This window comes from Aquarana catesbeiana, linkage group LG12 (genome assembly GCF_042186555.1).
Source record: "Aquarana catesbeiana isolate 2022-GZ linkage group LG12, ASM4218655v1, whole genome shotgun sequence".
Lineage (NCBI taxonomy): Eukaryota > Metazoa > Chordata > Amphibia > Anura > Ranidae > Aquarana > Aquarana catesbeiana.
Genome location: NC_133335.1, coordinates 180,515,738 through 180,529,990, shown reverse-complemented (window position 1 = coordinate 180,529,990; position 14,253 = coordinate 180,515,738). Strand labels below are relative to the sequence as shown.

Here is a 14,253-nt window from a genome sequence, read left to right as displayed (position 1 = left end):
GCAGCAGACAGGGGTATACATATGCTGCAGCTGTGATGCCTTGCACAACAGTGCGGGAAAAATTATCTCCACTGTCAAACTCGGAAGGCAGTACTGCCACTACGTGACCCATCTAACTCAGTGGGGGGGACCCTGCAATCACAAGGTTTTCTTTTGGAGATATTGTCTTGCAAAAAATATTTGATTTTCTATGCAAGCTATAGACAAAATACTAAATATACACATCCATCGCCAAAAATACATACTTTGATTGGTTTTAAAACAACACATGCCATTGTAGATAAAAAATATAAATTTTATTCTGTAATTTTTTCTGCTTAATAGGACATTAAAATTATGATTTTGACACAAAGCATTTGCTTTTTTTTTTTTTTTTTTTTTTCTTTTTAATTTTGCACATTTTTAAAAGGGAAGCTAAAAAATGTACAAACAAAATAAAGGAAAAATCATTTAAAATGTAATGGCTACAAATAAAAAAAATGCAAAAAAATAGCAGCTAATGCCACGTACACACGGGCGGACTTTCCGACCGGATTGGTCCGACAGACAATCCGACCATGTGTGGGCTGCATCGGCCTTCCGACGGACCGTTTCGGTCGGAAATCCGACGGACTTTAGATTTGAAACTTGCCGATGGACCAGATAAGGGCAGGGTACTACATCTCGTGCTCGCTGAAATAGGAAAAACAAATTTTCCTATTGCGGCGAGCGCGAGGCGACGATGTCCCTTAGGTTTGGTATGGATTTTAATAGGAACCACCTACGCTGAAAAAAACAGCTTGGGGTCCCCCCATAATCCATACCAGACCCCTATCCGAGCACACAGCCCGGCCGGTCAGGAAAGGGAGTGGGGACGAGCGAGGGCCCCCTTCCTGAACCGTACCAGGCCGCATGCCCTCAACATGGGGGGTGGGTGGTTTGAGGGAGGGGGGCGCCCTGCGGCCCCCCCACCCCAAAGCACCTTGCCCCCACCCCCATGTTGATGAGGGCAAGGGCCTCTTCCCGACAACCCTGGCCGTTGGTTGTCAGGGTCTGCGCATGGGGGGCTTATTGGAATCCGGGAGCCCCCTTTAATAAGGGGGCCCCCAGATCCCGGCCCCCCACCCTATGTGAATGAGTATGGGGTACATGGTACCACTACCCATTCACCTAGGGAAAAAGTGTCAATAAAAAAACACACTACACAGGTTTTTAAAGTAATTAGACAGCACCGGGGGTCTTCTTCCGATTTCGGGGGTCTTCTTCCGACTTCGGGGGTCTCTCCGGCCTCTTCTCCCGGTGTTCGACCTCTTCTCCCGGTGTCCGGTTCTTCTGCCGGCTCCTCCGCTATTTTCTGCCGCTCTTTTGCTAGCGGTGGCCCGGACTTCTGCGTCGCCTTCTTCCCTCTTCTCTTCTTCCGATGTTGACACGACGCTCTCTCCGGGTGTAATGCTGTCTGAGCGCTCCACTATGACTTATATAGGTGGTGACCCCGCCCCCTTATGCCATCACAGTCCCTGGGCATGCTGGGACTGTGACGGCATAAGGGGGCGGGGTCAACATCACCCGGTGACCCCGTCCCCTTATGCCGTCACAGTCCCAGCATGCCCAGGATTCCGATAAGCCCCCCGCCCGCAGACCCCGACAACCAACGGCCAGGGTTGTCGGGAAGAGGCCCTTGTCCTCATCAACATGGGGACAAGGTGCTTTGGGGTGAGGGGGCCACAGGGCGCCCCCTCCCCCAAAGCACCCACCCCCTCATGTTGAGGGCATGCGGCCTGGTACGGTTCGGGGGGGGCGCTCGCTCGTCCCCACCCCCTTTCCTGACCGGCTGGGCTACGTGCTCGGATAGGGGTCTGGTATATATTTTGGGGGGAACCCACACCATTTTTTCGACATAGGGGGTTCCCCTTAAAATCCATACTAGACCTAAGGGCCTGGTATGCCCCGCGACGGGGCTCGCAAGGTGTCAATCTCGCCGATAAAAGCGGCGAGATTGACTTCCTTTACTAGTCCCGTCGTACCAGCGTCACATTCAAAATGAACGAACTTGTCCGTGTGTGGGCAAGTCCGTTCATTCGGAAAGTCCACCGTAACTCCGTCGAAAGTCAGTTGAGAAGATCGGCGGACCTAGTCTGCCGGAAAGTCCGGTCGTGTGTAGGCAAGTCCGTCCGTTCAGAAAGTCCACCAGAAGTCCGTCGGGAAGACTGTCGGACCTAGTCTGCCGGAAAGTCCGGTCGTGTGGACACTGCATTAGGGGTGGAAAGGAGGGTGGAGTTAATTAGGGTTGATTAGGGTTAACTAAGGGTTAATATGGGGTTAAAGAGGAGCGTATTTTATTTTAAAAATTGTATTGGTAGGGTCGCTTTACTTGACATCATGCACAGATCAAAGAAACAAAGTAAACACCATGGGGTGTATTCATATACAATTTGCAGAGCTTTCCATCCTGTGAAACTGCATATATGTGGTGTGACTAAATCAAATGTTATTAGGCAATTTTCTCTCCAGGTCAAATGTTATTCATTCATAAATAATAGGTGCCAGAAAATACTGTATTATGACCACTAGATTGTGTTGATGATCATGATATTTATTTCCTGTCATGATCAGCTTAGTCTAGTGGCCATAATGCTGTGATTTGCTGATTCACTCTATACTGTATGAAGAGAAAATAGCCTAATGACATTTGTGTTTTCCCCCATTTACACAGAACACATGTACTGTACATACAGTTTCACAGGATAAATTACTCTGCTGCAGTAAGTTCTTTCAAAACCTCCCTCAACCTGTGCTAACAGTAAAGAATCAAGTTTATCCGCACACAATAAATGCATTAAATATATGATGAAATTCTGGAATGCTGTGAATGGGACTGGGTGTCACTGTAGGATGAAGAGAGCTGTGGACTGGGTTGGCGGGCTCTGTAGCAGACTTGGTGGCCTTGTAGGGAATGAGGTTTCTGGAGAGTACTGGGGAGCACTGTGGGAGGTTGGGGGGCAGTGTGGGACACTGTTGTAGGTTGGGGGATCTGTTAAATGGCTAGAGGCACTGCAGCAGGCTGAGTGGCACTGCAAAGGCTGAGGGTTCTCAGGGGACTTGGGGGGGGGTACTGTAGGAGGGCGGAGGGTCACTGTGGGAGGATAAGAGATCTGCAGCTGACTGGAGGTCTGGGAGAGGGGCACACAATTAGTGATCTCATGCATCAGATCATGGTCAATTTAGACATGGGCAGCAATGATGCCCTTTTTTTCAAACTCTGTTCCTCTTGTCATTGTGGAAGACTAAACCCCTGCTTTTAACGCATACTGTTAGACAGGTTATTTGGTTGTCTGCGGGCTGGTGGTAAGTTAAGCTTGGGTTTTCCCTTGGATTTATTATTGGCCTTGTTTGTACCTGTTAGTCTTCCAATGCTTCTTACTGATGATAGCCAGCTATAGATGGGAGCAAGTGGCGTATTTTTTGCATTATTTTTTTATGTAGCACCCTCTAGTGTGCTACTAGTTTCAGAGTAGGTAAACCATAGTTTGACTCAGGGTTAAGTCTGAGTCATGAAATCTGGGCAGGAGTTTACTGGAGTTCAGGGCTGGGATGAGTCATGCAGGCAGCTCTCTGGTATCTCCCCTGGTTCTGGAAAGTTGGAGAACACTCTGGAAGCTGAAGGGCGGAGGCTAAGAGGGTTATTCTGCATATTTAGGGGAGCTTAGTGCTCTGCCTCGGGCCAGGGCTCAGGTGCTGGCCTGGGAGGATCCTGACAACAGGAATATCTTGGAAGGAGCTTTACCCGAGAGGCAGTGGGAGCAAAGAGGACAGTGAGTACTAAAGCACGGCGCAGGGACTTACAAGGGGAAAGACTACCACATGTAACAGGTCGCTCTGGAAGAAAGCGGCGTGCTTAAATCTCCCCTAACCTTTCCCTGGGAGCTCTCTGGAAGAGTCAGTCGGGTAGACTGGTGAAGAGAGTCAGTTGGGTAGACTGGTGAAGAAGCAGTCAGGTGGGCTAGCATTTCCTGCAGTGGTAGAGCTGGGATCAGTATATGCAAGCGAGTTGGAGGTGGTCCAGGATGCAGTTCACAACACATTGTGCTACTTTCTAAAGGGACTGAGAATTCCTAATCTGTAGGGGACTGTTGCATTTCTAACAGAGACTGTTAGCTACCAAATGAGGAATCATTTAGAGTTGTACAGAGTAAAGGAGAAGAGTCAATTGGAGTTGTACATAGGGAGGAAGTTGTCCCTGGTTTTATTGCTATCAAGTTGGGCATCCCATAATTTCTATTCCCCATCTAAGTTATTACCTCCAAATAAAACATCAAAACAAAGCTCAAAGACTGTTCCTTGCCTTAGAAGAAAGCATGGAAATGACTTGTAGCCTGGCTGTGCAGCAATGGGGAACCCTGTTATCTGCAACCCCTAAGAGGGTAGTGCTACATTTATAAAAGCCACTGCTAGAATGCATGACTGGAAAGAGTCAGATCAGTATTTTCTGCATCTCCTGCCTTGAATTTCTTGTTGAATTTAGCCATAAATGTCCAGAGAGAGGCAGAAATGGGACAGAATTAAGGGGGAAGGTTTTCACAATCTAACTTTGGAGGCTTTGTGATGCCCCCTCCAACCCTTCTGCTATAGACAGGCCCATGACCGCCAGTATAGCTATGAAATGTAGGCTTCTTGATACACATTTAGAAAGGCATCATACATATTCAGAGACATGATTATTCATTGTGTAGATCTCGCATGTTTTCACAGGTTGGAAATCAGCAATCATCTTTTCCACATCCTGTCCCTTGTTCCATACATATGCAAGTATAGCGGATTGTGCAGGTGAGCCCTTTTCCGGCTTGCCTACAACAGAGGGAACACTGTTGCTTCCATTATATTGACCACTTTAAGTCATAGTCATTAGTCTAATTACCTCAGCATGTAAGGGGAAATTGACGATGTGCGATCTAGTAAAAAAATTCAATCAGATCCTGTCACACTAGTCTGATTGAATTGTTTGATTATATCACAAATGTTTTGGACCAAATAGGTCAGTAGACATAGCTTGATTTCAGTAAAGCATGTGATACAGTAATTATAAGATCATTATGGGGAATGTAAGTTGTACAAGCTAGAACTGAGCCATTAGGTGGCTCAGTGGATATGCAGTTGGCTAAAGGATAGATTTCAGAGTGTGGTTGTAAATTGGGTTAATTTTCAATGGAGATCAGTCACTAGTGGTGTACCACTAGGCACTTGACTATGTTTGTAAGTGATATAACTAAAGGCTTGGTGGGTAAGGTATGTTTATGGCTAATGACACAAAGATGTACAATAGGGCTGATAATACTGATGGTCTCTGTAACATGGAACATGAGTTGGCACTGGTGAAAGATTGGTCAAAGCAGTGGAAACTACAGTTCAAGGTTTCTAAATGTAAAATGAGGGAAGAAGAAACCTTCGTCGGACACTATATTAGCCAGAACTACAAAGGAAAAATATTTGGGAGAGTTTATTTCAGATAATTTGCAAAATGAGCAAACAGTGTGGCCAGGTTGTGGGGAAAGCAAATGGGATTCTGGGTTGTATCTCTTAAGGGGTCACCAGCAGGAGGAATTGTCCTATATCACATATGTAAAACACAAGGCCCGTGGGCCGAAGGCGGCTCTCCAGGCTTTGTCATGTGGCCCTCACACTCAGTTTGCACCTGGAGCATGAAAGAACTCCATTCGTCCACATCCAGCTCTCTCCCTCCACTCCCGCTGTCACTTGTAAACACAGAAGCCTTCTGTGTTTATAAGGGACAGCTTTGCCCTCAGCAGCTCCCAGATCTAACAGATGGGGCACAGCAGGGACAAATCTCCAGAATCTGAGAGAGAGAATTATCTCCCTGCAAGGCGAGGCAGAGCTGCATACACAGGGTGGTGCTAGAGCCAGGCTACATAGGTAAAAAAGATGCAAGGAAGCTTTGGGGGGGGGGGAGGTTGGCATAGCAAATTGTGCATAGTGCACCCTTAAACCCTGCACTTTCTACACAACACACCCCTGAACGATGCACACTCTACATACCGCACCCCTGGACCCAGCACTCTGTACATAGTGCACTCCTGAACTCTGCACTCTGTATGTAGTGTAGTCCTGAATTCTGCACGTAATGCACTCCTGAACCCTGCACCCTGTATGAAGCTCACCCCAGAAACAACAGGCCCTTTGAGGGCAAACATACTGCTGATGCGGCCCGCAATGAACTTGAGTTTGACACCCCTACCCTTTATGGATAATTAATTATCGCTAAAGGGAGCAGAAAACAGAATGTCTGAATTCCCCTATTCAGATATTTAGCTACGACTAGAGGGGTTGGCAGCAGAATGTAGGAGGACCTTATTCTTCTATATAGATCTTTCGTTTATCACTAGAGGGATCACCAGCAGGAGGAAGGAAGTCTTGATTCCTCTTTAGAGACCATTAGTTATCATTACAAGGATCACCAGCAGGAGGAAGGAGATCCCGATTCCTCTATATAGATCTTTAGTTATCACTAGAGGTATCACCACCAGGTGGAAAGAATGTCTTGATTACCCCATATAAATCTTTAGTTATCACTAGAGGAATCATCAGTAGAAGGAAGAAGATCCTGACTCCTCTGTAAATATCTTTGGTTATCAATAAAGGGTACACCATATGGAGGAAGGAAGTATAGAGATCTTTAATTATCACTAGAGGAGTAGACCAGGAGAATGTCCCGATTCCTCTATACAGATTATTATTTTTCCTAGATGGATTGCAAGCAGGAGGAAAATTATCCTGATTCCCCTATATAGATCTTTAGGTATCACTAGAGGGATCACCAGCATGAGGAAGGAGATACCGATTCCCCTATATTTGGATAAAAGGAAAGGAGCACCCAGTGTTCCGAGAAACACAACTTCTGTTGCTGTGTACTATTTAACGGGAACAATTCCCATGAATGGTTATGTTGGATCAAGGTTTCAGAAACCAGAATGACAGAATGCCAGCTTTAGTTGTATAGGCAGCAATCCAGTCAGTCCAGCGCAGTCTCCAACACAAGCTGATTCCCCTATAGATCTTTAGTTATCACTAGAAGGATCACCAGCAGAGGAAGGAGATCCTGATTCCTCTATATAGATTTGTATTTATCCCTAGAGGGATTGAACGCAGGTGGAAGGAGGACCTGATTCATTTATATAGATCTTTATTTAGACCTCATTTAGAATACTGTGTCCAGTTCTGAAAACCTCACTTACAAAAATATATTGATAAGATAGAACAAGTCCAGAGATAAGTAACAACATTTTTGAAAGGTCTGAGGGATAAAACATATCTGGGGCGACTTCAGGAACTTAATATATACAGCCTTGAATAAAAAAGGGAAAAAGGAGGAGACCTCATTGAAACCTTTAAATACATTAAGTGTATAGATAGGGTTCAGGAAAGTGGTATTTTCATTATGGAGCCAAGATCAAGAACACAGAGGCATCATCCCAAACCAGAAGTTCTAAACCTTAGAAAGTATTATTTTATTGAAAATGTATTTTGATGCTTGTGTAGCCCTGTTGTCCTAAACAGGGGCTACTATGGGCTGTTGTCAGCTCAGACTGATTGTATAGTTTTTCACCTAGCCTTTCCCTAAGTTGACTTGTGATTTCTCACTGTTGCCTGTAGATGTCACTTATCACTGGTCATAGTATGAAATTTCACAAACAAAACTAAGTTACAAATATTTATATTTTCTTCAGCCAATCCAGGAGGAGGTTTATGCCACTGGTGCATGCTGAGGGAGATATACATATTTAGGGCAGGCAATGTGCTTGCTCTCTTTCCCTGGACTGAGGCCTAGGGAAGTGCTGTCAGCTGTTAGGACCAATAGCCTGTTTTGGGTCCTATCGTATGCTGACGTGGTCCTGAAGCTGTTCTGGTCTGGAAGAAGCTGGAGGAGAAATACTCGGGAGAATGCCCCTTGCTGGAGAGAGAGAGGAAAAAGGCTGATCTCTCAGAAGGGCCTGGTGACTCACTTGAAGGATGCAAATTTGGGAACGTGCTTACAGTGTTTTACCTAAAAGTTCTGTCACTGTAAAGCTGGGCATTGATCTAGAGAGTCTGTAAGTGATTTTCTACAGTATCTGGGACCCCTAACCCTTACTTCCTTAACCAATCTGCAAAAAAAAAAAAAAAACGTGACTGGTTCCCAATATCTTTTCTCAGACTGCTCATTTTAGACTTGGGCTCAGCCCTAGGATGAAATGTTAGTCGCCTCTGCCTCTGGAGGTGCTATCCTGCCTTTGGGGTGTCAGAGGGGTGCTACAATTGGAACAGCAGTAGTAGCCAGTCAACTATAAGTGAATTTAAAAATGCACAGGACAAACCTAGATGTATACTCAGACAAAAAAATTAAAAAAACACAAAAAAAACCAAAAATTAAATAGAAAAGGGCATACTCAGTAGACTTTTTTTCTGCCCTCACTGCTATGTTTCTACTCAGAATACACACAAAGACAGACATACCCGCCTTCTGCCTCACCGTCAACACAGCTCGCCTCTCAGAAATGTGTAGAATTAAATAAACCACTCCAGTCCAGTCCCCGTGTTGTGTGATGGAACCAATTCATTATGGTCGGAGAATGTTCTCTTGGAGTCAGCATGAAGCTTTATAGGATAAATCATAGCAACTGGATAGGTTTCAGTCAGCACTGCAGGTTGTTACGAGTGCATGTGTAATCATCAGTGTGTACTGAAAGTGAAGATCAAGCTTCTGTTTTTTTTTTTTTTTCTTTTTTCAATTTTTTTTTTTAAATGAAAACAAGCTAACCTAAATGCAGAAAGTGACATTTCATTTTGTAATACAAATACTTTCTGTCTCTGGATTAGCAGGTAGCTGCTCAGATTTTTCCCGCAACAGATGCTTTAGATTTTTAAGGCTCGGTTTACACCAAATGTCGATGCGGCTCACAAGCAGGGTGGTCCTGTGTGTCCTGGTTCACCGTTTCAGGTCCAATTTCAACCCTGAATTCGGACCTGAAATGGACCAAAAGACACTCAGGGCTTCTGTGCAAATTCGCACTGGAGCCGCATCAGAGATATGTGAACCGACTCCAAAGAGAGCCGGTCACAACCTCCTGCTATTGCGAATTGGAACCCGCATCTAATTCGCAATAGTGTGAACCCGGCCTAAGTGTTTGTGATGATAGGAAGGATGTTTATCCATAAGCTATACCTTTAGTCAGATTTTTTTTTTATTGCCTTGCAGGCTCCCTTCATAGTGTGAAGCATATTTCTACACATATAAGTAAACTCTGATTGAGAGTATGCTGATGATAACTGGCATTGATTTAGGCTCTGTTCACACCTCAGTGATCTGGATCGTGGGCAGAATCGCGTGACTCCCCCCGCGATTCCAGAATCGTGTCAAAAAGCGGAGCGTGTTTACAATGCCGTTATCTCTTAATGTTACCACAAACGTGGGGTGATTTTGCCACGACAAATTGTGCTACAATCGCGGCACAAATTGTAACCGCAAATGCTCCTGGCTCTGTGCCAAGATTTGGTACATGAGCTTCTTTGGAGCATTTTTGGATTGGAGGGAGGCCCATTCAGATTAATGGTGTCGCTCCAAAAATGCTCCACTAAAAAACAAGAAAAAGCTAAAAAAAAAAAAACGAGCTGCAGCTGTCTCTGCAGATCACTCAAGTGTGAATGGAGCCTTACTAAAAACAAATAGACTGTTCACTTTGAAAGGGAATTCTCCTTGGCTTAGTAAATGAGGCTAAGCTCTCCCTAGTTTCATCATTAATCATATGCAAGCAAAAATACTGTTTTTTTAAATTATTTCTTAGCACATGATTGTTTTTCACTAAGGTACATTCCTTGCAAAGCGAACAGCCTAATAGCCTTTAGTAAATCAACCTCATTGAATGCAGAGTCTACTAGAGTACAGAGTCACTAGAGTACCCATATCTATTGAATCTTAACACCCCGCTTCTCTCCCTGAAAAAGCCATAAGCAAATAACTTTTTTTTTTTTAAATAGCTCTTCCGCAACCATGCGAAACAAACCCCGCATTCCATTTTTACTGTACTTTATGCTTTTTCAGCAAAAAAAATATAACACAGTGGTTTAAACAGGCCCTAAAAGTGATTGGAAACATCAACAAGGAGCAAAACAGCCTTAAATACCAACAAAATAATTTTCTCTGTAGGGTGTGTAGCCAGGTGCCGGCTAAGATATGGTGAAACTCAGTGACGCTTACAAGTGGGACTGTGGATTAAGCCTCTCTCTCTAGCACCCAGTATTAGAAAAACAACATCACTTCCTGTTTGCAGAGTCAGAGCAAATTCTCCTGGATAGCAGAGGATCTTGGGACTTATAGTCCCTCTGTCAATACATGCTGTGTTCCTGAGTGCTGACTGGACTACACATACCAGAGGGATGGTGAAGCAAGAAGGATTCTGGGGAAGCAGATACATTTAATTGTGAGCTGCGGGCTCATACCAAATACTTTGGTATGCTTGTTGAAACTTTAAATATATAGTTCAAACTTTAATATAGAGGTGTCACCAAAGAATTGTTCCACTAGGCTCCATGCCCACTAAACGCTCAAAAAACTCTGGATAAAAAAATGCTAAAAATTTGTGTTTTTTGCCACTGTTCTTGCAGTGTTTAGGAAAGGTAGCGGTTTTTTTAAGGAGAGGGTGGGTGCTGGCATCCTTAACTACCAGTAAAACGCTGCATGTTAAGGAGTGGGCAAGCAAACTGGCTGCTGCGTCCTTAACAACAGATGGCTTATCAACTGTCATTTGGTTTCCCAGCTGACAGCTGAATGTAACGAAACAATTGCCACAAAAAAAAATCCATACCAGACCCTTATCTGAGCATCTAACCTGGCAGCCCAGGAGTGCATATTAAACAAGGCACAGGGCTCAGAGTGTGCATCACAGAGGCCACAGGAGTGGGCAACACAGGCCAGTGAGCAATCCCTCCACCCCCCTTCCCACAGAGTTCTTCCCAACCCCCCTTCCCTCCCAGTACAAAGCTCTCCCCCCACCCCACCCCCAGTGCAGCGCTCCCCCACATAGTACAGAGCACCACACACAATACAGAACCCCCTACACAGCACAGAGCCCCACTTCAAACAGTACAGAGCTCCCCCCAAAGTTCTGCCATAACCTGGTTGAAAAAAAAAATGGTTATAACTGCATACTTTCTGCTGTTTTATCGAATTGTAAGATGCTATTGGTATATGATGCTATATTGGTCCTGGATATTAATTTTTGTAATTTACATATATATATATCTATATATAGATATTTTGTGAATTGATTAAACTTAGTGTAACCCAGTGTGAATACAAAAAAAAATTAAGACTGGATATGTTTTTATGTCTATTTTATAGCCTTGAAGAAGGAGGAGATCTAAAGTGTGTTGGTGGTTTGGTATAGGAAACACTATCAGTCAGCACTTGCCTTGAGAATAAACAACTGACTCCATAGTCCAATGATACAATATAAAATAGCTATACATACGCATAATAATCAATAAACCTGTACAGGTCAAGCATTCAGCTGAGAAGATTCTACAGTATAGTAATCCATCCGACTCTAACTTTAGATAGGGGTTCAAAAAGATGCATATCTGAAAAAAGTGCTTGTTAAAATCCTGTAAGACTCAGATCTTAAAAACAGGGGCAGTGATGCTGTAAATAAAGTACAAGACACTATCAAAACCCCAGCCGGTGACAAAATGACTGGATGCGCAAAAAACTCCCCTACAAATTCCATTTCATTCCATGGGTGACATTACTTAAAGCGGTAGTAAACAAAAGAAAAAAGAAATCCTCCTGAAAGGCAATGTTATAAGGTGCTCGTATGCATCACATACTAGCACATTATGTGATACTTACCTTAAAACGAAACCCTCCGCTGTCACCGCTGACAGGGCTTCCATCTTCACCTGGTCTTTGTTCTGGGTTCGCGGGCTCCAATCCTTTGAATGGACGATCTGCGGTGACGTCACTGTGCATGCGCGCAAGAGTTGCTGTTCACGGCACAGGGCTCTGAAGGAACAGCACAGGTATGCCGTTCAGAGCTCATGTGGCGGTAACGTCACTGGAGGCTTCACAAGTAAATATCTCCTAAACAGTGCACATTTAGGAGATATTTACTGTAACCGTTAGGAAAGCCTTATTATACCACTTTAATTCTACAGTGTAAACTTACAATGTGTTTTGCTAGGTCCACCTATCTTATTCAAGGAATACTGAGGATACACAGAGGGTCTCTTACATCACATTCTGCCTCCGCAGAAATGGATCCTTTGGTAATATGTCCATACCAGACTTCTCACAAATAACCACACTTTCTCAAAATGACAGGAAATCATCTGTAATATGAAATTGCATTAGGCCAGGTTGGAAAGCGTAAGAGCTTCTTCATGTTGCATACTGGAGATACAAGTTACTATAAAATCTGTGCACATAAAGGGTCAAGAGAAAATGAGCCTGATAGCTATATCTCCTTGCATGCTAAAAGATTGACAGTTACCATGATCTCCATGGTTGCAAGTAGTATAAAACAGTTATATTATTGGCTTGTACTATTTTAAAAAGTAAAAAGTATTAAATGGGTAGGCCTTCAAGGTTTATTGGTCTAAGCCGGTGTTTCTCAACCTTTTTTCATTTAAGGCACCCTTTACAATTATGGACAATCTCAAGGCAACTGCTATAATTTGGACAATCTCAAGGCACCCCATTCTAAAAGGTAAAAACTATTCTAATAAATGCAGCAACATCCACACTCGTAGGACACCTAATGTTAAAGATAATTTATTCTTCCAAAGCAAATACACTTTTGCAAACTGGTACTGACTAATATCCCAAAGTTTCTCTTCTACCTCAAGTTTTTCTCCATCACTCAGCTAATCTGACCCCAAAGCTGATAGAGGGAGGAAAGGGAGGGTCAAACAAGAATGTTATGCAGGTGACTGACATCCTCCTTATCAACTGATGTCATTGGTCGTTAGGAGGTTGGCAGCTAGAAGGTTGTAATGGTGTACAATGAAAATCTGTGGCTTTGTGTAACTGAAAGGTAGGCTTCATCCACCCGCCAGCTTGTATACAATTTTTGGGCAATTTTTAGGAATTTTGCCAAGGCACCCCTGAAGAGACCTCAGGGCTCCCCAGGGTACCTGGGCACCCTAGTTGAAAAAGGCTGGTCTAAGCCACACGTTTCCAGCCAGTGGTACATTTAGGCATTTAGAAAAGTAAAAGAAATGGGGGTTGATATGTTTCAGCCTCCTGCACATCCGCACATTGTGCTAACAGGCACTATTATTATTGTTTTTATTAATATACAGGATTTATATAGCTCCAACAGTTTGCGCAGTGCTTTACAACATGAGGGCAGACAGTACACTTACAATACAAATCAATACAGGAGGGATCAGAGGACCCTGCTCATTAGAGCTTACAATCTAGAAGGGAGGGTCAAGTGGAAACAAAAGGTAATAACTGTGGGGGATGAGCTGATGGAAAAAATTAAAATACGGTTGTTGTTAAATGTGGGTAAGATAGGCTTCTCTGAAAAGAAGGGTTTTCAGGGATCGTCTAAAAGCTAAGAGAGTAGGAGATAAGCGGACAGATCGGGTTAGGGCATTCCATAGGATTGGAGAGGCTTTGGAAAAGTCCTGGAGGCAAGCATGGTAGGAGGTGACGAGGGAGCTAGAGAGCAGAAGGTCTTGAGAGGAACGAAGAGAACGTGTAGGTTGGTATTTAGAGACTAAGCTAGTGATGTAGCTGGGGGCGAAATTGTGGATGGCTTTGTACGCAGTTGTTAGAATTTTGAATTAAATTCTTTGGCCAAGTGGAAGCCAGTGGAGGGATTGACAGAGAGGAGTGGCAGAAACAGAGCGATTGGTAAGGTGGATGAGTCTGGCAGCAGCATTCATGATGGATTGAAGAGGTGATAGACTATGTAGAGGTAAGCCAATGAGAAGGGAGTTGCAGTAGTCGAGGCGAGAGATCAGCGAGTGAATTAAGAGCTTTGTTGTGTCATTGGTTAGAAAGGGGCGTATTTTGGAGATGTTGCAGAGGTTGAGGCGGCAGGATTTGGACAGTTATTGGATGTGTTGCTTGAAGGACAGTTCAGAGTCTAGGACTACACCTAGAACCCTGGCATGTGGGAATGGGCTTATAGTTGTGCAATCGATTTTGACAGAGAGATCAGGGGAAGGGGCATATGGGGGAGGAAAAATTATAAGTTCGGTTTTGGATAGATTGAGTTT

General features: G+C 44.0%; 1 protein-coding gene across 1 annotated transcript in view; it reads right to left on the bottom strand.

The window, feature by feature from the left end:
- Positions 1–14,253, bottom strand: part of CDH22 (cadherin 22) — a 645,289-nt gene that overhangs the window by 222,158 nt on the left and 408,878 nt on the right. The gene's annotated exons all lie outside the window — the stretch shown is intronic.